The sequence below is a fragment of the Artemia franciscana genome, unplaced genomic scaffold (assembly GCF_032884065.1).
Source record: "Artemia franciscana unplaced genomic scaffold, ASM3288406v1 Scaffold_253, whole genome shotgun sequence".
Lineage (NCBI taxonomy): Eukaryota > Metazoa > Arthropoda > Branchiopoda > Anostraca > Artemiidae > Artemia > Artemia franciscana.
The window spans coordinates 551242-573734 of NW_027063379.1; the positions used below are offsets into that span (position 1 = coordinate 551242).

At 35.2% G+C, this 22493-nt stretch overlaps 1 long non-coding RNA gene across 2 annotated transcripts in view; it reads right to left on the reverse strand.

Moving 5' to 3' along the window:
- The window catches only part of LOC136042948 (uncharacterized), a 40104-nt gene extending 17681 nt beyond the window's left edge, over positions 1 to 22423 (reverse strand). The window contains exons 1-2 of one of the 2 annotated variants that reach the window (XR_010621502.1): positions 22278 to 22423; positions 10701 to 10934 (exon numbers count right to left, since the gene is read on the reverse strand). This is a non-coding gene — a long non-coding RNA (uncharacterized LOC136042948). Of the gene's footprint in view, positions 1 to 10700; positions 10935 to 22272 lie in introns of both variants that reach the window. The other variant, XR_010621503.1, reaches the window with a different exon arrangement.
- Positions 22424 to 22493: the final 70 nt, after the last annotated feature.

Genomic DNA, 22493 nt, shown 5'->3' on the forward strand with positions numbered 1-22493 from the left:
GTCTATGAACCGCCGATTGTCTTTGAGGTAAAAGCTGCCGTATCTCGTCCCAAGATTTATTACATGTAAATGTAATAAATAAATATGGACGAACATACGCAATAGCATCTTGAGCATATTCATGCATATGTCAGGGACTGCCAGCATGTGACGAAGGTAAAATCGTTAATCTTCCAACGTTTGTGGTATTACCGTCATTTACAACTGCATCTCGCAAATGAATGTATTGTTCATAGCGGAGCTTGGTCTGATTCAGACGGATATATATTAAACGTTCTGATTCAATTTTTGCATACATATCAACGATGAATTGGTGAAACAATTGACGGTATTTTAAAATATAATTGTCTTCATCCTGCCAAATCATTAGTCTATAGGAATAATAATACATTGCGCTGCATTTCTTATCCGTTTGTTTGTTAGTGGATGGATCTTGCAATTTATTATTAAAGTGATAGCCGTCGGCTCCATCCCAAAAAATGATAAGAAATTGCAGGGCATCGTAGCATCGATGAGTTTCAGCAATTCTTACCAACAGAGCGTTTCGCTTATGAAGAATAATATCTCGAGGTAAAAACTGATCACCGACCATAACGATTGCCACTTCGTCGATAGTTGGAGCATTGTATCTACGCACATGTTGGCCCTAAAATTCTTTGCAGACGACTCCGCCTGAAAAATTTTCCTTGGAATGTTTTCATTTGAAAAAATTTACTTTCTAATTGTTTTCTTCGACAATTTATTTGTACATTAGGGAGAGGGGGGTAAGTTGAGGGCACTGTCAAAATATTTTACTCCCCCTCCCCCTAATGTGCAAGTATGTTGCCAAATTATATTATAATATAAACTAAAGGTTATACGAAGGTTATATTTCATTGTGATTAACTTAAATTGACTTCTCGAGTGAGTGTGTGCTGGCTGATACACAAGAACCGAATGCTTTATAAGTTCAGGAGAGCATTTACCCCGTCCCCCAATCGGTACCCGGAACGTCTTTTTACCCAAACCAAATTCTTATGTCAATGAACTCAATGAGAATAATCACTTCATTCCTTTATAAAGTAAGAAGGTTCTGTGATTTTCAGTTTTGTTTGTTTGTTTTGCTGTTTTGTTGTTGTTTTTTTTGGGGGGGGGGGGGGGGCTCGATAGTATGCAATACCTGCTTATTCTTTAAATTATACGGGACGTCTATCCTAATATCCCGGGCACCCTGGGACATTTTTTTTTGCCTAAACCAAATTCTTATTTCAATCAATTCAATTAGAGTAATCACTTCATTCTTGTACAAAGTATGAAAGTTCTTTGATATTCGGTTGTTGTTTTTTTCGATAGTATTTAATACTTAATGGTCATTAAATTATCCCACCGTAACTCCAGCATTTTCCTCAAATCAAAGAGAATAAAGTGGCCTTAAAGCACTAACAGCACTACGAAACCAAAATTAACTAAACCAAGCAATGGAATGCACAGGTCAAATTCAACATGTAGTGTTCCCAATTTTGATGTGCCATTTTCGCAAGACCAATAGCTTAGGCCATATTACGTTAGTAATCTTGAAATGTATTTCCCATTAACCCACAAGCCACTTCTTAAGGCCCGTTTTCAGCAGATAAATAAGAATCAAAATAATACATTATATTGAATGTTAAAAAATTATATATTCGATGAAATCGTAATTTTCCCCATAAATTCGTTAGCTAAGTCGCAAAAAAAAGGTGAGAGTCAATGCATATTTTAACACTGATTCCATATGAATGTACCTCCTTTGTATCTCCATAGGTCCAGATGTAGTCCCCTGGGTATGCAAGAACTTTGCTGATTTTGTACGTTTCCTTATGTTTTTGGTCACCTTCCTGTCGACAATTGGCTCAGAGATTCAAAACAATTTTCTAATTAAATTTACTGTGTTTTGGGAGTCGTTCTCAAGGAATTGGGACAGAATTCAAACTTCTGCGAAAAGAGCGAGATGTTGAAGAGGAGCAACCCCCCTCATACACGTAATAATTTTTGTTCTTTTCCAGTTTTAATTCAATAAAAAAACATGTTTTTTCAACTGAAAGTAAGGAGCGACATTAAAACAAAACGAACTGAAACTGTTCCGTATATGAAAGGGGCTGTCCCCTCCTCAACGTCCCACTCTTTGCACTAACGTTTGAGCTAAGTAGCTAAGTCGCAGAAAAAAAGGTGAGAGTCAATGCATATTTTAACGCTGATTCCAAACGAATGTACCTCCTTTGTCTCTCAATGGTCCAGATGTAGTTCCAGGGTATGCAAAAACTTTGCTGATTTTGTGCGTTTGCTCATTTTTTTTGGTCACCTTCCTGTCGACAATTGGCTCAAAGGTTCAAAATTCAATGAAATAAAAAAAAAGCCTTTTCAACTGAAATTAAGGAACAGCATTAAATGAACAGAAATTATTAAGTATATGAAGTGGTAGTTGCTCCTCCTCAACATCCCACTCTTTACACTAAAGTTTTAAGTACTTGAAAAAACGATTTTCTAATTAAATGAACTGTGTTTTGGGAGTCGTTCTCAAAGAATTGGGACAGAATTCAAACTTCAGCGAAAAGAGCGAGATGTTGAAGAGGAGCAACCCCCCTCATACACGTAATAATTTCTGTTCGTTTCGAGTTTTGATTCAATAAAAAAACACATTTCTTCAACTGAAAGTAAGGAGTGGCATTAAAGCTTAAAACGAACCAAAATTGTTCCGTATATGAAAGGGGCTGTCCCCTCCTCAACGTCCCACTCTTTGCACTAACGTTCGACTCTTTGTAACAGTTCTACTTTTTAAAACAATATAAACCTTTAGTATAAAGAGCGGGACGTTGAGGAGGGGACAGCCCCTTTCATATACGGAATAATTTCTGTTCGTTTTAGATTTTAATGTCGCGCATTACTTTAAGTTGAAAAAACTAGTTTTTTATTTAATTTCTGAATGCTTTTTGAATTAATGTATGTTTTGATTTTGGCGCACTGCATATAAAATAATTAAAACAAAATTTATGTACTATTTTTGGGGGAGGGTTAAATGGCTTTCTCACAGTTTTGATGGGACGATTTTGAAAAAAAAAAAAGTTGGAAGAGGCCTAGTTGACCTCCAATTTTTTGATTCTAAAAAGGCAACTCAGAAAAGGCTTCTGAATGCTCAACGTCCCGAGCAACATTAAAACTTAAAACGAACTGAAACTGTTCCGTATATGAAAGGGGCTGTCCCCTCCTCAACGTCCCACTCTATGCACTAACATTTGACTCTTTGTAACAGTTCTACTTTTTAAAACAATATAAACCTTTAGTATAAAGAGCGGGACGTTGAGGAGGGGACAGCCCCTTTCATATACGGAATAATTTCTGTTCGTTTTCGATTTTAATGTCGCGCATTACTTTAAGTTGAAAAAACTAGTTTTTTATTTAATTTCTGAATGCTTTTTGAATTAATGTATGTTTTGATTTTGGCTCACTGCATATAAAATAATTAAAACGAAATTTATGTCCTTTTTTTTGGGGGGGGGGGGGGTAAATGGCTTTCTCACAGTTTTGATGGGACGATTTTGAAAAAAAAAGTTGGAAGAGGCCTAGTTGACCTCCAATTTTTTGGTTCTAAAAAGGAAACTAGAACTTTTAATTTTTTTACGACCGTTTTTATTAGTAATAAATATACCTAACTTACGAAATAACTTACGTAACGAGCTTTTATTTTTGTATATTTTTATTACGTATATGAGGGGGTTAGCCCCCTCGTCAATACCTCGCTCTTTACACTAAAGCTTGACTAGTTCTTTAAGAATAACTCCTGAAACGCAAAAGCCGCAGAATAAATAGTTGAAATTACTAAAAATACTTTAGTGCAAAGAGCGATGTATTGAGGAGGAGGAGACGAACGCCCATACATATGTAATAATTTCTGTTCGTTTAAGTTTTCATGCTGCTTCTTACTTAATTTCTGTTCGTTTAAGTTTTCATGCTGCTTCTTACTTCCAGTTGGAAAACTTTTTTTTAAGAATTTTTTCATTGTTTTTTTTTTTTTTTTTTAGTGCTAGAAAATCCTGCACTCCCTGCATGAAAATTCTCTTCCCTCATGAAAAATTCATCGATGGAAACATCCTTCCAAGTAACCTTTTGATGTAACTATCTTCGTTTGATGTAATTATTGGTATCGAAATTCCGTTTTTCAGAGTTTCGGTTACTATTGAGTCGGGTCGCTCCTTACTACAGTTCGTTACCACGATCTGGTTGATGTTGCTCTTACTTTCAGTGGAATAAACTTTTTTTTAATTAAATTTCTGATCGTTTTTTAAGCAATGCCAGAAAATCTGGCAACACCTCCGCGCTTAAATCCCTCCTGCCCAAAGATTCTTTCTCTAGACAATTCAATCCTGGTGAAAATTTCCCCTGGACAATTACCCTTAACAAATTTAGACATAGAATTGAGTCGGCAATGAGAAAGCAGGACATAAGATGTATTTTGCATAGGAGTTTAGGTGAATTCCCCTAATGTAAAATTCTTACTGAAAAATTCACCCGCTGGAAACTTCCCTCTCCATGGAAAAATATCCTCGTGCAAATTAAATCAGCATGAAATTAATGCCCATCCCCCATCCCAAAAAATATATTCATACTTCCCAATAACAAATACTATACGTAAAAAATGGAAAAATTTGTAACTTAAAAGACCTTTCCCGACGGGCTGTGGGGGGTTATGATATCGCAAAAGGCATATTTCTTCGGTCTTTCAACCTTGCTGAACAAAAAGGCTATTTCAAAATTTAGTTCGGACGATTGTGAGAAAAAGGGGGCATGGGAAGGGGTCTTTGCGCCTTCCAATTTGTTTGGTCACTTAAAAAGAACACTAAAACCTTTAATTTCTGTTTGAATGAGCCCTCTCACAATATTTTAGGACCATTGGGTCGTTACGAACACCCTTATGGATACAAATAATAAATAAACACTCATCCGTGATCATTCTTCTGGCCAAAAAAACGACATTTTTTTAGATAGGAGCCTGAAACCTTTAAAGAAGGATTCTATGTTACGCATAATGCGATGGTGTGACTTTCATTGAGATTCTATTAGTTCTAGGTCTATTTCCTCCTTTTTTTTCAAAATTAAGGCAAATTTTCTCGGACTGCTAACCTTTTATTGGTAAGACTAAACTGCATATTTGAAACCAGCATGAAAATTCAATTCTTCTGTTATACATGCTAGTATCAAAACTCCCTTTTTTAGAGTTTCGAATATTTATTGAGCCGGATCGGTCCTTACTTATAGTTTTTTGCCACCAACTGTTTGATTAGGGGTTACTAAAAAGATAAAAAAAAAAAAAATAATAAAACTGCACTCAGTGACAAAATCCACGTGGAGGGAATCGAATTAAGGCGGATGAAAAAGCATCATATATGTGCAGGTAAACGGGTTGGAAAAGGAGCAAATCATGGAAAAATTCATGAGAAATACAAGCTATAATTTACACAATATACTTGCATATTAGAAAAAGGAGGGGGCTGGTTCTGCCTTGGAAAAGAAATTACAGTGCCCCCTGCCGACTGAAATGTAAGCGATAAAGCCGAATCAAAGTTAAAAATTGAATCATAATGAACAATTTATCGGCCACGTCGCCAAGACCAACTGAACTGCCCCCCCCCCTCAGAAATGAGTCTTGTTGGGGTATAATCTAGCGGAAGCGTCATCAAATGTGTCAACTGAAATAAATTATTTTCCTAACAAGTTTCCTTCTTATTAGCCCCATTAATAGGCTAATATCTTCAATTATAATTCTAAATTAGTTTTTGATAATTCAATTTCTTCAATATTATTTCAATTTTGTCACCGTCGGTTCAATTTAAAGGTAAACCGGTTTTAACAAGGGTGACGCTAACAAAGGTAGGTTATATTAACAGTATCTAAAATAAGAAAAAAGGTATTATTTTTGAAGATCCATACAGAATTTGCGATTAACAGCAATTATTATATTCGGAAAGAGCATAAGAATTCAAATTCGAAAATTCCCTTTTAAACACATTTCTGGTCCGAGCAGTGGTCAATAGATTTGCTTCATTTATTCCAAAGGTAAATGAATTTCGTTCATAAATATGAAGAAAGAAAGAAATGAAGAAGCCAATGCTCCTGTGGGAAATTTCACTTTGGAAGAATCCGTCAACAGCTGGTAGAAAATTTTCATTTTGAGTAAATAATTCGGAGCTTACGAGTTATCACGACAACACTTAAGAAGTGAAGTTAGGTCAATCTTTAGGAGTTTTTAAGAGTTATTTAAGAGTTTTTTTTAAGAATTATACCAGAAAATAATGAAAATAAAAGATATTGGTAACAAAATTAGGGAAACTGCAACAAAGAATTATGAAAAGCAGGTCGCCCGGAGCAGATCATATTAAATACCTAACATAGTTCACCCTAACCACCTTTATACATAAATATTTAATTAATACATACAAGCATCGTATTTTTTTTTTTTCATTGAGCTGAAGACATAACCGATTGTAAACAGTAAACCGGTTTTTCTCAGACAAACAGAGCAAACTTCGTGAGTGTTGTCGGGCTAACACGTAAGTACCAATCATTATTTAGCCTCCAAACGTAAAAATGAAGATTGTGACCACTTTGGCTTACCATTCCTTTGAATAACTAAATCAATTACTTTTGCTTGACAAGCCAACTTCAACTTCCACAATAAATACTTAAAACAATCTTTTAGGGAGGCAAATGAAATTTAAAAATAAATATATGAAAACTTCGGTACAAAAAGAGATAATGAGACAATTTTTATGAACCCGATGAATTAAAAATTAATGTAACGAGAATAAACTGGCTTTCCTTTGCATCAAACAGTTCGTGGTACGAACTGTAAATAAGAAGCGCCCCCCCCCCCCCAAAAAACAAAGATGTAAAAAAAGGGGAATTGTGATAACAATCAGTAGATCAAAAGAATTGGCTTTTATACTGAATCCAAATATACTAAAATTTGTTAAATTCAATATGGCCCATCATAAGCTACGATTCAGAGAAAATTTGCATTACTTTCCAAAACGAGGATTCCCCAAAAGTTCCAATGATTTTAATGAAGATCAACCACTAGATTCAGCGAGTCAGCGAATACTCTTATAAAAGTTTCAAGGGCATATCTACAAAAATGGGGAATTTTGTACTGCTTGCCAGAACAAAGATTACGGATCAAAGATGACTTTTTCTCAATGGATGATCGCATAAACCCAATGGTCCTAGAACGAGGGATAGCGCTCGCTCCAGCAAAATAAGAAGTTCTAGGACCCCTTTTAAGTGACCAAAGCGAATTAAGGGAAACTACATCCTGCCCAAACCCCTTTACCAAATATTCATCTGGTAAAAAGTTTGGGAGAGCCATTTGATTCAGCACAGCAGAAATATCCAATAGCTAAATTTCTTAGTGTAAATATACAGCCCAAGTTATAAATTTTACATCTATTCTCTCAATTTGGGTCATTTGATTCAACCTGTGTGTCTCTAAATTGAATCGCTGTGACTAAACTTGAACCGAAAAACAAGTGACAGGTGACAAAATCATTGGACTCATATGATTCTAAGTACACAAATCTAATTATTAGATGGACTGTATTGATCTCTAACAAGAGTCTTTGCCCAATTGTGTTGCAAGAGCAAACACTTTTATTTAGTGGTGTTTTGTTTTTGTTTTTTTTTCTAACACCCAGATTGCAGCTTATTCCTAGAAAGTGGCAAGGGTCTAAACTTTGCGGTTTATACGGAAAGTGTGGACCTTAGGCCTAATTGATGAATATGACTTTGCATTTTGGAAACCTTCGTAGAACTCTTGCCTGGGGCGAAAAATCTATTGTTTCTACCAATTTCTGTTCGTGATTTCAGCTGAGTTTATCATTCGGTTTTTCGCACTTGGGATTGCGGTAGGGAAATAATATCAGATGTGCCTCTTAAACTTTAAAAGTTCTCTCATTACAAATGAAATTAGAGTTTATCCTTTGTCAGACATACAGGGGAGTTTTAAGCAACAGTCGGCTGTTAGTTCATAATCATCTTCGCCACTGAGGGGTTTGCACCGTCTGCTAGTTGGTGTACCTATTATTCGTTTAAGGTGTATTTGATGGTAAGACCAATTTGCTTCCAGTGGCAAGATATATAAGGGACTTGTAAGTAATGATAGGCTGTTAGGCTACAATCATCTTCAGCGATGAGGTGTTTGAAACTTTTGCTAGTTGCAATGAGGGGTTTTGTAACTATTGCGAGCTGCTCTACCTAGTATTTATTTGAAGATTCTTACAGATTAACAACTTCAGCGTTTAAACGAAGCGAGAAAACAAAAGCAAGGTGTTTTTCACGCAACACTTTACTCGGCGAAGCCAAAAACAGGTTGTCGCAACACCTCACGTTGTCCATGCAACGTAGATCTACCCTAATTTCTTAATGATCTTTTCACTGCTTTGAGTTTGTTGTTGTTTCTTCCATTTCACTTCATCGCTTTTTGTTTGTTTTTTTAAGTTTTTCCTTCTCTTTTTAAAGCGCAAATGACGGCATGGCAAAAGTACTTGCCGGAATATGTGCATTTTCATTTTGAAGACTAGCAGCTTAGTATCCTTAGTAGTTTTTCATCAACTTTTGTTTCAACATAGTTTTTAAAAAAAATTTATTTATGGCCTAGCAGTGCATCTGTGCAATAGTTGAAGTAGCAGTAGCCGTAAGAGTTGCAAAGTAGCAGTAACAGTAAGAATTGCAAATAAACCCTCTTAGCGCTCCTGACCTACCCTTTGGACATCCAGATTTCAACTATTGGCTTTTTATTTAGTTTCAAATAGCCTAGCACTCCAACAGTAGTAGCAGTAGTTATAGCTTTAGTTTATTAGCATTAGTAGTAGCCTGAAGACTAGCAGCTCCTTAGTAGTTTTAGATCTATTTTTGTTTCAACATAAAATTTTTGAAAAATTTTAATTTATGGCCTAGCAGTGCATCTGTGCAATAGTTGAAGTAGCAGTAGCCCTAAGAGTTGTAAATAAACCCTCTTAGCGCTCCTGACCTACCCTTTGGACATCCAGATTGCAACTAATAGCTTTTTATTTAGTTTCAAATAGCCTAGCACTCCAACAGTAGTAGCAGTAGTTATAGCTTAGGCATTAGCATTAGTAGTAACTTGAAGAGTTTCATTTCTTGAGTTTTAATAACAGTTGCAAGTCCTAATAGTTGATGCTATTTTCAGAATAGCATGTCGTGATAAATTTCTAGATCGTAAGATACAATCCCTCTAACCATAAAATTATCCTGAAAATTTCCATTTAACTTACTTTAAATTGAAAGAGACGTAAATTTCTGATGGTTTTGTGATCACTCCAGAAATTCCTCCTTCTGTGGAAATATTTTCTGGGAAATCGAACCAGTTGAAAATTCCCCCGGGCAATTTTCCAAATGGGAATCGACAACTACTCTTGTCTTGGGGGCTATGGGGAGGATGAAATCCCTAAGGACATAACTACTGGACCTTTAAACAATGCTGAGCAAAATAGCTCTCTTAAAATTTTTATCACATTTACTTTGGGAATGATAGGCTAAGGTGATTACTGGTCCCCTCCATTTACTTTTGACTCTTAAAAATGGGCGCATTAGAACCTTCGACTTCCAATCAAATGAGCCTCACCCGATCCAAAATTTATGGGACAACATGATCTGTAAAAACCATAATAAGGCCCAGGACATGACTCACAATCCTTGCCCAATAATCTATGGGGGTTATTCTAGACAATGTTATATGTTCGTTGGATTATTATGAACATAATGGTTATCTCACACTTACGATCAGATATGTTTTGTGAATTGAGTATCTCAGGGACACGGGACTAGTTGCCCTCCATCACTTTTGACTTTTAAAAAGGAACTAGAACTATACACTTTCATTCCAATGAGCCTCCTCTTACCTTCACAGGACCATCCCTTCCATAAAAACCTCATACGTCCCTGGGGCATTACTTAAAACCCTTGCTCCCAGACTCTGAGGAGTTTTGTCAGCCCCAAAGGCTTTGCAACGTGATCTTTGGACATTTTTTAAGCAGATTGTATCGGATTCATTTGGGGGAAATGAATCCGAAGAGGGGGACATGGAAAGAGGGAGGAAGAGGGGGTTCCTTCTTTGGGCATGGAAGAGGAGGGGGGTAACTGGCCTCCGATCATTGACTCATAAAAAAGGCAGTAGAATTTCTGATTTCCAATCCGACGAGCCCCCTCCAAAGTTTATTTGACTAATATTTCTACAAGCTTAAATGCCCCTGGGTAATAACTCAAAACTCTTGTCCTGAGGATTGTAGAAGGGGGGCTGTCATGCAAAAGGCATAATTTCTGGACCTTTTAACAAAGCCGAAAAAAAACGTTATTTTAAATTTTTATTGGATGTCTAGGGAAGTGATGACCGTGGGAAGGGGGACTGGCTTTCCTAAATCACTTTTGATTATCAAAAAGGACTTTCAATTTCGAATTGGCTGAGTCCGTTTCAAAGTTTCTGTCATAACTACTTATACTACTGATAATACTACCCTGGTCTAAAAAAAAAAGCAAAAACAAATAAATAAACACATAATACATTGCGCCTATGATATGTTTGCCTATGATACTAATAGCATAGGTCAAAAAGGCCCGCTATCAGCGGATAAACAAAAATACAAATAGTATATTAAATTTTAAGTTAATAAACTTACATTTTCGGGACATTCTCGATTTTCCCGATGAATCCGTGAGCTCAACTACGAAGAAAAAAACGTGTCAGTCGATGTCCATTTCAGCGTTTCGGATACACCTCCCGTACCCCTCAATTGGTTCCGATGTAGTTCTAGGCAACACAAAAACTTTGCTGAATTTGTTGATTTGGGTATTTTTTGTGTCAACTTCTCGTCAACAGATGGGTCGCAGGTTCAACATTCGATCAGGAGTTTCTGATTAAAAAAAAAAAGAATATGATACTTAAACTGCACAATGTGACAAAATGCAAGTGGAGTCAATTAAATAAAGCAAGATGAAAGCGCCATAGATATACGAGTACATGCGTTGAAACACAAGAGAATCATGGCAAAATGCATAGGGAATACCCAGGTAGCATTTTCCTAGATAACTAACTGGAGAGAAAGAAACATGTTAAGAAAACAATTCTTACTTCATAATATGTAGAATAGACATAGTTAACACAAATTGCACGCAGCCTTGCTATAATTTATCCCCCCCCCCCTCCTGATGTACGAATATATGGCCCAAATTATATATATTTCAAAGTATTCTCGCTATTAGTCTTTCTTGCAACACATTTTTGCATGCGGAATCAACGTACTTTACCCCCACACCCCTAATATACAAATATACAGCCCAAATTTGTCTCTAAAGTATTATAATTTCATTACATGTTGGTATTTTTCATTAGGATTAACCCAGCTTCATTTTTTGAGTGTTTGCCACACAATACATAAGTGCTCAAATGAATCTCAAATTCTTGTTTAGATGACTTTAGGAAAAGGGGGCTAGGGTGGGGGCTAATTTCCCTCCAATGTCTTTGGTTACTTAAAAGAGGTAACTTAAAAAAGGTTTAGTGCTGCTCCTTAACCTGGAAACATTAAGTTAAGGAACTCTGGAGCAGCCAGATTTCCTGGAATTGTTTAAACAACGATCAGAAATTAAATTATTTTTTTAACGAAAGAAAGGAGCAACATTAAAACTTAAAACGAACATAAATTATTACGCAGGCCTATATTAGGGGGTTTACTCCTCCAAAATACCTCGCTCTTAACACAAAAATTTGAATTTTGTCCCAATTCTCTGACCCAACCTCACATTCTCATCTTCACTTATTCCTAGCCTTAGTGACTTAGTTTTCTTACCATAATTTTCAAGCCTATTCTGGCACCCTGAACTCGCAAAACCTCTAACAGTTCAATTATTTTGCTCATACTTTCATCAAGGATGCTTAAATCATGAGTGTAATAACCCCCTCATATACTTAATAATTTCTGTTCGTTTTAAATTTTAATACTGCTCCGTACTTTCAGTTGAAAAAAAAATTTTTCATTTAATTGCTTAAAAACATACAAATTTAATATCACGTAAAGATTTCTATTTCTTAAAATCTTAATAATTTTGTATTTATTAAAGTTGTAAAAGTGAAAACATTAAAAAAATTCAATAAAGTGCAAATTATGTTCTTTCCTTGAAAAGGCATAGGAATTGTGACCCTATTCATATTAATTTCTGCTCATTTTGAGTTTGACTCGTTTGATTATTGTAATTAAATAAATAAAAACAAGTTTTTTTTCAACTGAAAGATAGGAGCAACATTAAAACTTAAAAGAAACAGCGAAACTTAAAACGAAACTTAAACGAGCAACCATGCAATAAGTGAGTTTCTTTGTTGTTCAAAAGTGGGGATTGCAATTTTTACGAATCGGGCTTCAACAATTCTAAATGTGTATTTTCATATTTATCCGACTCCATTTTCAAATGGTTTCTAGCGCTTATTTAAGAATTTGTTTAAATTTGTTTTTAAAATGACCTTTTTCAGTTAAGAGCAATGGTAATAATATTTGGTATTTTTCACTGAGTTACAAATGGAGATTTTGTAGCACCGTTTTTAAAAAGATGCTTAAGAAATATTACTATGGGCCACGGGTTGTTCTATAATTTTGTAGCTATTGCTGCAACCGAAGACTGGCTTTTTGCCACTGTACATATTCAAATTTCTATTTCATCAAATTTGTTTACGCTTTTTTCATCAGTTGGTAGGTGTATCCCAATTTTAGCTCTAGGCGTTCTTTCCCCCATGGGAAAATATTCCCCTTCCCCCCGATAAAAATATCCCCGTGGAAAATACCCCCCCCCCCCAAAAAAAAAGAAAAAACACCCCGTTGAAAATAATCCCAGCGGAAAATACCCCACCTCCCGAAAAATACACGCTTTTGATAATACCCCACCCAGAAAATTGCTCCACGGAAAATATTCCTCCAATAAATACCCCCCCCCCCCCTCCAAGAAAAATACTCCCAACGGGAAAGACTTTACAAATTTCAGAATTTTACTTGAGCTTTGTTTTTTATTTTCCGTAGGGGGAAGGATTTTGGTACTTGTGTATTATATACCACTCACTCAAGTATACGCTGCTTACAAACTTGAGAAAAAACTTGTTTCTTTGTTAATTTCTTTCGGTTTAGCGTGAGACAAAACAAAGACAAGTGACAGAATATATGGGAAATATATAGTTTGTGCTATATATTTGCACATAAGTGAGGGGAGGTTTTGGACTGTTTGAAGTCAGAAAACATTCTTAGTTCAAAATATGCAAAATTTGTGTACCTAACACATTTTGCATCCACACGCACTGTTAATTTTCCCTCCCTCCCCGCCCAATGTGCAGATATAAAGCCCGAAATTGTTTTTAAAGAGACGGAAAAAACTATCGAAGAAACCGGTTCGTTCTTGAATTTTACACATCGTAAACTTGAGTGAGTGGCATATAATACTCAAGTACCGGAATTTTTGGTGGAGAGAGTCGGATTTCCCGGTATTTTTTAAAAGATCAGAAATTAAATTTAAAAAAATGTCCTGCTCAAGACCTCGCTCTTTACGCTAAAGTTGTAAAATTTTAAAACAAAGCTTATTATTCTAATTAAACGGCCATTGTGTTTCAGGAATTGTTCCTAAAGAATTAGGACAAATTGTCAAAAGTTTAGAGTTTAACTTTAGTTAAAACCTTAAGTCAAAACTTTTAAGAGTTTAACAAGTTCAAAGTTCCTGCTTCTTGTGTTCCATTTTCACGATAATAACAGTATGCCCTTTTGCGTTAGTAATCTTATAAAATAGTTCCCATTGGTCCATGGGCCACTTTTCAAGGCTCGTTTTCATGGAATAAACCAAAATCCAAAGAATGCATTAAATTAAATCTTAATAAGTCATATTTGTCTGAAAGCCACCACACTTAAGTTCTCTCGAGATTTTGTATTGCGAACATGAGACAATAGCTAGTTTTCGTGGTCTATATACCAGACAATATTAGTTTCAGCTCGGTGGGAAACCACAATTTAGCTATATTTTAATAAAAAATACTTATGTCTCATATAATACACACTCGAGAAGTGAGGTTTGGTAAATGCTAATGAAATAAAATGAAAATACAATATGCCTACTTTAGTAACAAAATTAAGAAAACTACAACGATTAATTATGGAAGGGCGTAGTATACTGCAATATATACAGCCCTGAGATAAGATAAGATATTTATTTCAAAAAGATCACTATCACAAGCCCTCAAAGGACCGAATTCGGACTTCGGAGTCGACTAACAAAGCAAACAAAGCAAAAAACACTAATAAAAATGAATAATCAAATTATGAGTAAAAAAAAAGAAAAAAAAAATCTGTCAAACTAAACTTGAACGAATACAAGTCAGAAAAAAAGGGAAGGGGACAAAAAAATCTAATAATACAGAAAAGAACAAGAAATAAACATATATATATCTACAAATTAAAAGGGACACTAAAAAAAGTCCAAAAACTCACAAAAAAAGGAACGAAGCATAAAACACACGAAAAACACATATGATTAAAAGGGAAACTAAACCAAAACAGCGGGGGGCAAGCAAATTAGTGTAACGACCTAAAGCACCTCACATGAAAAAACGGGGGGGGGGGAAACTAGTTGGTTATTTTATTTATTTTTTCTGTGATGAAGAAATGAGCGTATAGTTAAATATGTAACCTAAACTAACCTAAACCCAACTAAATATTTAATGAAAATATATCTATAGTGTAGTTTCCCACCAAGTCGAAGCTAATTGTCTGGTATATTTACCGTATTAACCAGGTATTGTTTCATGTTCATGATACAAGTTCTCGAGTGTGTATTATATAACACATAATTACCTAATTAAATATTTAGTTGGAATTGTGGTTAGGTTAGTTTCAGTCGTATTTAATATAGCCTAATGCAGCCGTGGCTGCCCCCCTTCCATCATCCTTTGTGGTAGTTTCCATAGTTTTGTCACTAAACGATTATATTTTCATCTTATTTTCGTAAATTTCATTATGATTAACCTAACTTCAATTCTTGAGTGTGGTGGCAATAAGACACAAGTACCCTTATTAAAATAAATATTCGGAAGATTCTCGATTTTCCCAATTAATTCGTGAGCTATGTTACAAAAACAAACAAACGTCAGAGCCGAAGCACTTTTTAACACTGAATCCAATAAAATGCACCTCACTCACCCTTCAGTGTATCCATATGTAGCTCTAGGCTATACAAAAACTACCGATTTTGTTAGGGTGTGAATTAATATGTTCTTATCGGTCAGTTTCCCGTTGAGTGTTGGGTCATAGGTCTAACATTCAATCAGGGTTATCTAATAAAGAAAACAACTCAAAATGCACTCTGTGACAAAAGCCACGACGAGTCAATCAAATAAACCTGGAGGAAAAAGCACCACAGATTTACAGGTTGGAACTCGAGTACATTATGGCAAAATGTATGGGAAACAAGGCTATAAATTACACAGAATATTTGCACATTAGGAAGAGGAAGGGGCTGGTTGGGGAAAGAGCCGTTCCTAAGGATTTGGTGTTCCTGAGAAAAATAATTACAGCCCCCCCCCCCCCCCTCCCGACTCAAATATAAGCAAAAAAGAACTTTTTACTCCTTAGCTTTTAATGTCTGTTTAAATGAGCCCTCTTACGATATTTTAGGATCACTGGGTCGATACGAACACCCCTTAGGGAAAAAATTATAAATAAACACTCATCCGTGATTTTTCTTTTGGCCAAAAATAACACATTTTTTCAGATAAGAGCCTGAAACCCATACAGTAGGGTTCTATGTTACGGTAAATATAATATCGCGACTTTCATAGAGATTCTATTACTTCTAGGGGTTTTTACTTCTAGAGTTTCGGATTATTATTGAGCCGGTTCGCTCCTTACTTACACTTCGTTACCACTAACTGTTTGATCAGGGTTTTCTAATAAGATTAAAAAAAAAAATCAAATACTTGAACTGCACTCGGTGACTAAATCCACGTGGAGTGAGTCGAATTACATCGGATGAAAAAGCACCACATATGTACGGGTACACGGGTTGAAACAGGAGCGAACCATCACAAAATTCCTGAGAAATACAGGCTATAATTTACACTATAGGTTCGCACATTAGAAAAAAGAGGGGGCTAGTTCTGCTTTGGAAAAGCAATTACAGTACCCCCTCCTGATTCAAATATATGCAATAAAGCCGAATCAAAGTGAACCATTGGATCAAGATGAGCAGTTTATGGGCCAGGACGCCAAGACCAACTGCCCTGGTCCCCTCCCCCCCAAGAAAAGGTCTGGTTGGGGTATATTATAGTGGAAGCGTCATCAAATGTGTTAACTGAAATTTTTCTTCTTAGTAGCTCCATTTATAGGTTAATATCTTCATTTATAATTCTAAATTAATTTTTGATAAAATATAATTTCTTCCATATTATTTAGAGGGGAGTTAATTGTCACAAAAGAGAATTTAAAGACAAAAAAAGATAGCCTAATTTAAAGATGCTACTCCTTTAGTTTTTCCTTCTGAAGAGCCGCAAATCTACAGCGTTACAAATATCAGTCCTTGGTACTTATATTCGGCTAAATATTTCACATGCATTTATTGATTCTCAATTATGTCACAGTCGGTTCAATTTACAGGTAAACCGGTTTTAACAAGGGTGACGCTAACAAAGGTAGGCTATAGTAAAAGTAGCCAATATAAGAAAAAAGGTATCATCTTTGAAGATCCATACTGAATTCGCGATTAACAGCAATTATTATATTTGGAAAGAGCATTTACACATATCTGGTCCGAGTAGTGGTCGATTGATTTGTGAATAACTAAATCAATTAGTTTTGCTTGACAAACCAACTTCCATTTCCAAAATAAGTGAGTTAAAACAATCTTTTAGGGAGGCAAATGAAATTTAAAAATAAATATATAAAAACTTCGGTATAAACAAAGATAATGAGACAATTTTTATGAATCCGATGAATTATGAATTAATGTACCGAGAAATAACTAACTTTCCTTTGAATCAAACAGTTAGTGGTACAAACAGTACGTAAGAAGCTAGTCGCTCCCCCCCCCCAAAAAAAAACGAAGATGTAAAAAAAAGGAATTTTGATAACAAATGATCCATCGAAAGAATTGGCTTTTATACTGAATCCAAATAAACTAAAATTTGTAAAGTTTAATGTTCTCCATCATAAGCTACGATGCAGAGAAAATTTGCATTAATTTCCGAAAAGAGGATCCCCCAAAAGTTCAAATAATCTTAATGAAGATTAACCACTAGATTCAGGGAGTCAGAGAATACTCTTATAAAAGTTTCAAGGGGCATATTTACAAAAATGGGGAATTTTATATTACTTGCCAAAGATTATGGATGAGGGATGTATTTTCCCCATAGATGATTGTATAAACCAATGGTCCAAGAACGTCGGTATATCGTTTGCTGCAGCAAACTCAGAAGTTCTAAGACCCCTTTTAAGTGACCAAAGAGATGAAAGGGAAATAAGCCCCTGCCCAAACCCCTTTTTCCACAGTCATTTGGTAAAAAGTTTGGGAGAACCATTTGATTCAGCAAAGTAGAAAGATCCAATAGCTATATCTCTTAGAATGACAAGACGCCCCAAAGCCATTGGAGATTTATTTTCTGTGAGAGTATTTCACAGAGCGAATTTTAGTGGAAAGCCCAGTTAGGGAATTTTTACAGGAGAATTTTACACTGGGATGGGGGATTCCATAGCAGAATTTTAAAAAAAATCAGATATTAAGTATAAAAGTTTTTTCAGTCAAAAATATGGGGGAAAATTATATTTAACAGGAACAGAAATTATCCCATATATGAGAAATTATGAGAGAAATTATCCCTCTTCTCTGGTTCATCTTTGCTACACCAAAGTTTTTTAGTTCTTTTAGAAGTTTTTTATTACAATTCATCAGCTTTTGTGATTCAGGAGTCGTTCTCAAAGAATTAGGACAAAACTCAAACTTCAGCGTAAAAACCGAGGGATGAGGAAGAGATAGTCCTCTTTTATTTAGTTTTCCTTTTGGAGGTGTTCCTTTGAAGTTTTAATGTCAATCCTTACTTTTAGCTATTTTTTTTTTCTAGTTTATGGTCTTAGAACAAATCTGGGTACTTGTTAATTATAGCGACTACCCCCAAAAAGTTAATTATAGCAACCGCAGGCAAGAAGTGAAGTCAGAAAACAGTTCTACTTCATAAATTTCAGAATAATTCTAGCTAACACATCTTGCTTGCAGACCCGCTATACTATACTCCCAACTCCCATCCTGATGTGCAAATATATAGCCCAAATTATAAACTTCCCGTCTATTCTCCCAATTCGGCTTTCTTGATTCAACCTGTGAGTCTCTAAATTGAATCACTGTGACTATACAAGAACCGGAAAACAAGCGACAGCTGACCGAATCATTAGACTTATATGATTATAAGTACCCACATCTAATCATTAGATAGAAAGCATTGATCTCTAGCAAAAGAATGTTCGCCTAATCTAATTTTTGAATGATCTTTTCACTGCTTTGAATTTATTATTGTTTCTTCCATTTCATTTCGCTGTTTTTTTTAGTTTTCCTCCTCTTTTTCGAGCGCAAAGGACGGTATAGCAAAGGTACTGGCCGGAATATGTGCATTGTCATTTTGAAGACTAGCAGCTACTTCGTAGTTTTTCATTTATTTTTGTTTCAACACAAGTTTTGTAAATTTTATTTTATGCCCTAGCAGTGCATCTGTGCAATATTTGTAGTAGCAGTAGCCCTGAGAATGGCGAATAAACCCTCCTGACCTACCCTTCGGACAACCAGATTGCAACTAGCACCTTTTTATTCAGTTTCAAATAGCCTAACACTCAAACAGTAGTAGTAGTAGTTATAGCTTTAGTTGTGGCATTAGTATTAGAAGTAACCTTAAGAGTTTCATGTTCTGAGTTTTAATAACAATTGCATGTCCTAATGGTGTTACAGCCTTTGATAAACGGAAAACTTTGCTTTAGTTTAACTTAACAGCTCCCTAAATATTTTTATCTGGCTCCCCCTCCATGAAAAATCCCCCCCTCCTCATGGGAAACTCCTCCGTGAAAGTTTCTCCCGCGTAAAACAGCCCCTCCAACCATAGAATTCCCCTGAAAATTTCCTTTTAATTTACTTTAAAAGATACTTAAATTTCTGATGGTTTTCTGATCACTCCAGAAATCCCTCCTTCCGTGGAAATATTTTCTGGGAAATCAAAACTGCTGAAAACCCCCCGGGGAATTCCTTCAGAAAATCATCCAATCCAAATTTGACTTGGCAAAGAGAAAGCTATACAAATTAAAAGGATGTCGTATATGAATTTTGTCAAATCCTGGTAAACCCGGAGAATGTTATACGTTCGTTGGATTTTTATGGTAATTTGACACAAGTGGCATATGAAAGTTCGAATTTCAAAAGAAATTCTTTTCTTTTTCTCAAAATAGTAATGACAACAAAACCCTACATTTTATGCGTCAAATTTATGATATTAATTTGGACTTTCTTATGATTCATTCAACTTTAATCTAAAAAAAAATTCAAAACAAATTATGAAAATATGATTTGATAGACGGATAAAATAGATTCTAGGCAATTGATTATTAACAAAACTTACTTTTTAAGTTGGGGAGAAAAATGTCAACCACTTCAGAAAAGACAGCAATCCATCAGTGGATTCAATATTTAAAAAAAACTGCAACAGTAATTACAGGTTATTAAAATTATATCAGGGTATACACAGACATACAGATAATATAGAGACGCTACACAAACAAGTAAAGACTTGTTAAAACCTTGTTTTTCATTGACTCCTCCCTTATTGATCTTAATTGATATTGAGAAATGAACGCCCTTAGAATGTAAAAAAAAAAAATAGAATGTGACATTTTAGAAAAAAAAATATACGAATAGAATGTTTGGAACAAAACCCCGAGTTGCGAAAAATAAAGACATAATTCAATCCTGAGAAGAAAAAAGAAAACCCATAGATTTTTGTTATGGTACCTTTTTTGCTGCCTCTCCTTTTGAATATATTGGGAAAAATATATTCTGAACCTACAGAGAAAACATGTCAAATGAAAAAAAACAACTCAGTTTTAAAAGGAAACGGAGACGAGTTTTTACTTTTACCCCCCCCCCCCCCTTCAACCTTCCACTTGTTTTAAATTCAAAAAAATAGCACTGGGTTCAAAAGCGGCAAAAAACTACGCAGAGAATTAGCTAGTTGTGAGAAAAACAGACTTCGATCTCGTTCACTGTTTTATCAAATTTTATGATTAAACCCAAAAGGCAACTCTTCATGTAGCACTGAATCTTTTCTAGGTAATTTGCAACTTTTTACGAGTCGTGTGATCCACATTCATAACCCCATAAGTTTTTGAAGGCCCTGGGCGCTTAGGGGAATGGGAGAAGTAGGTGATGCAAGAGGCCAGGAACGATTCGTTTGTAGTGTTTGAAGACCGAAAAGACTTAGTCTGTTCGACATCTTTCAGTTCTGTTTCTTTTGAAGTGAGACGCTCTTCATGCTTTCTAGAAATGGTCTCAGGGAGAAATTGGTACAGTTTTTGGGCATCATTTCTGATCTCGAAAGTTTCAATTTCCTTGGCTACCCATCTCAAATATTATTACTTATTCACTTCCAAGCATTTATTTTTGAATTTGATTGTTGAGCCACCTCTGATCTCTTTGTTAGTGGATCCAACCATTTCTTTTTATTAAGAGCAGCAGTACTAAATCGTATGGGAGGGTTTTGAAATTTCACTGAGGTTGGCTAGGACGTCAAAACTTTTGTTGGGGAATAAGCAACCTTAGGCGCAAGCTTTGAAATATCAATTTGGAGAGGGGGCTTTCAAAAGGTCCGTGACAAAGAGTGTTTAACATCTTCGGAGCCATACTTCGAAAGCAAAATTCAAATTAATACAATTTTATTGATTTTTTTTTTACGTTACATGAAATTAAACCGCATGCCAGAGCTATTAGACAAGACCTGAATAAGATTCAAAAATATAAAATCTCTAACCCCGAAATAAAAAGCATGAATGGGCCCAAAATGTGAGGCACTTGCGTATTCTTAGACTAACATATTCCTGCTCATGTCCCTCTTGACTGGGAGGACTTTCTTATCCGTCTACCAATATTTCCTCTTATGTAGCCTACTTTACTTACTACACGGAATTGTTCCTATGTTTCAAAAACGTTAGTTTTAAATTACCCCAAGTGAAATACCTGAAAAGGGTTCTGGGTCTGTCCTATATTTAAAGCTAAGCTTTCCCAGACGTATTTATATTTTTCCTTAGCTCCGGTTTGAGCTTCAAGTACACTGGTTAGGTAAAGCAAGAACACTGACTATAGATTTTACCAATCTCTTGGTAATATTTTTCTCCGGGTCATAACCAACACCAGATAGGCTCTCCTGGCAACTTTTGACAGTTGCTCTAAACTGGCAAAACGCAGATCTAGATCACTTGTCAGCTAATCAGCATTATTGTATGGAGAAGACATTTCCTTCTAGGTGGTATGTCTGTGATTTGTCTCATGGACATTTTAGACGGATGAATTCGGGGTGAGTGATTTGTTAAAATCTAAAATTTCTCAAATAAAACAATATCTTTGATTTTAGTGCACATATTTTTCATAAGGCCCGTTAGTGTCGGTAAATAAACACTTCAAACTTTTAAATTATAAAAGGATTCTGTTTTCAAAGTTTTAGTGTCTTTCAGTTATAAATTTTAGTTTTTATTTTAAATTATATTTAAATATTCAGTTTCGTTCAAAAAGTTATTTTTAAATTTAAATTTTGTCTTAAATATAATTTAGTTGATGTGTTTCTTTCCGTTGTTTTACTTTTTACCTCTTCTTCTTCTCTCTCTTTCATAACATAATTTAAATTTTGAAATCTAAACCTTCCTGAATTAAGTTAATATCCTTCATTTATTTGACAGACAAACCGATTTATTTGCTGTCATTTTTTCTTTCTCGCCTCTAATGGACTTACATCTGTAGGCGAATTTAAAACAGATAGATTTTAGAATTAAAATCAAGTTGGTGGCCTTAGAATAAAAGAGTTAAGAGCCATGGCTAATTGAAAAAAAACCCAAGACAGATAATCTGAGTAAGAGGCAAAGCTGGCAAAAGCCTTTTCTTTTTAAGCATCGGGGCAATAAAATTTTTCAAAGAATTTTCAAGAAAAACTCGTACCTTACCCAGAACATAAGACGATACTCATCATCTATGGGTTCAACAGACTCAAACTCTTATTATCCATTGTTAGTTGATCCACTATTATTATCCACTATAGTTGATCCATTGTCAAACCCCGCAAAGGAGATATAGAAGCTAAATCCGTCTTGTTGTCTAACTGAAAAATAAAATATTCTTAATTATATTCAAAGTTCACTTTTTACCAGGCTTTGATATAA